Raw genomic sequence first — 1,442 nt, forward strand, 5'->3', positions numbered from 1 at the left:
GTGCTGGAAACAGGAAATCTGAACTGTTGAAGCTGGATGCTAATCGTCAACCAATCAGAGAGGCTGATTCAGCAGCTGTCTGGAATGCTTAGTGTGAGTCAATGAGTCGATGCAATCAGCTTTCCTTAGATAGAAAACTGATTCATTCTGATGATCTGATTGAACTGTAAAGATGACATGCGTTGTAAATTGGGCCGATAGAAATAAACTGAATTTAATTGAACACTTTGTCCAGCTAATATGCAAATAAAGCCAAGTCGCTCTATAGATGGACAGGAAGCGAACAGAGTAGCCCAATGATCGGAGCATCTGACTTTAAAATGAACGTGTCCAATTTGAGGTGTGGGACGGTTTGAAAGTAGCTTTAAACTTTTACCTCAGTAAGATAAAAATATTAGAAGCCATGATAAGGACCTGCAGTGAGCCTAAGCGACCCGAATAAAGGGGCGTAATCACATCATAAGACTTTTCAAATTTATACCGAAGAAACAAAGTTTCTCTACGAGATCCTGCTGTTATCTTTGTATTTTGTTGTTGCTCAGTTACTAAAAAATACCTTATTTTATTGACAAGCAGCCATTTTCTCTCATATCAAGAGAATCTTTCCATAAAATGAAGGGCTGAATATTTGTTTACAATATTCTATGTACGTCGTTATATTTTCCCTATTCATTGTGCGAGACTGACTGAATAAGCAATGTTTTCTTACACAGTATTACCCCCAGATTCCACATACTCCGTCAGCGTATGTGGAATCTAGGCTGACATGTTAATCTGTCATGATTAACATGACAGACATACGTCCTGCGGAGCACTCGTCTGTCATGTTAATCAATGAGAGCTGTTCCACATCCACCGCTAGTCCTCCGCACATTACCGTCCACGTACATCCTCTCCGTCCTTCACCATCAAAATACAGAGCCGAGACATTTTTTTTCCTCTGCTCCGCTCCGGTCAGGTCAGGTGAAGATACACAATTGCAATCGCACTAAACAGGAAAAAGAACGGCGAGAAGATCCGGTTTGTCGATTTTAATTTTTGTAACGACAGATCGGTAACTGCAGATTAAATTATAGCATAATTCTTATATATTTCCATAAACTAAGACCATTCAATTAAATGATTGGATGCAAATTATTGATCCTTCAACAGACCGGGAAGCTCATAAAAAGCAAATGAATATGATCCTACCTGTTACAAAAGAAAAGAAAATATACTGGGCAGAAACTGAGCATATGCCCGATGCTGATGGGGATTTTTTTGTAATGTGTCATTAAATTAAGCGTTTATTTCTGCATATTTTACTTCTATGAATTTAATAATAATATGGCGCATGCTGTCCTCGAGCTCAGAGGAAGTCGTAGCGCAGCAAGACGGGAGGAACAGAGGAGGCTGTAGGCTTTGCTTTGCGCAGGAGGTCTGGGGCGCAACAGAGCGGTGAT

General features: G+C 40.0%; 1 protein-coding gene across 1 annotated transcript in view; it reads left to right on the forward strand.

The window, feature by feature from the left end:
• Positions 1–1,442, forward strand: part of LOC107080980 (DNA helicase MCM8-like) — a gene marked incomplete at its 5' end in the record, with an annotated part of 13,980 nt that overhangs the window by 1,676 nt on the left and 10,862 nt on the right. The gene's annotated exons all lie outside the window — the stretch shown is intronic.

This window comes from Cyprinodon variegatus, unplaced genomic scaffold (assembly GCF_000732505.1).
Source record: "Cyprinodon variegatus isolate N-32 unplaced genomic scaffold, C_variegatus-1.0 Scaffold2603, whole genome shotgun sequence".
Lineage (NCBI taxonomy): Eukaryota > Metazoa > Chordata > Actinopteri > Cyprinodontiformes > Cyprinodontidae > Cyprinodon > Cyprinodon variegatus.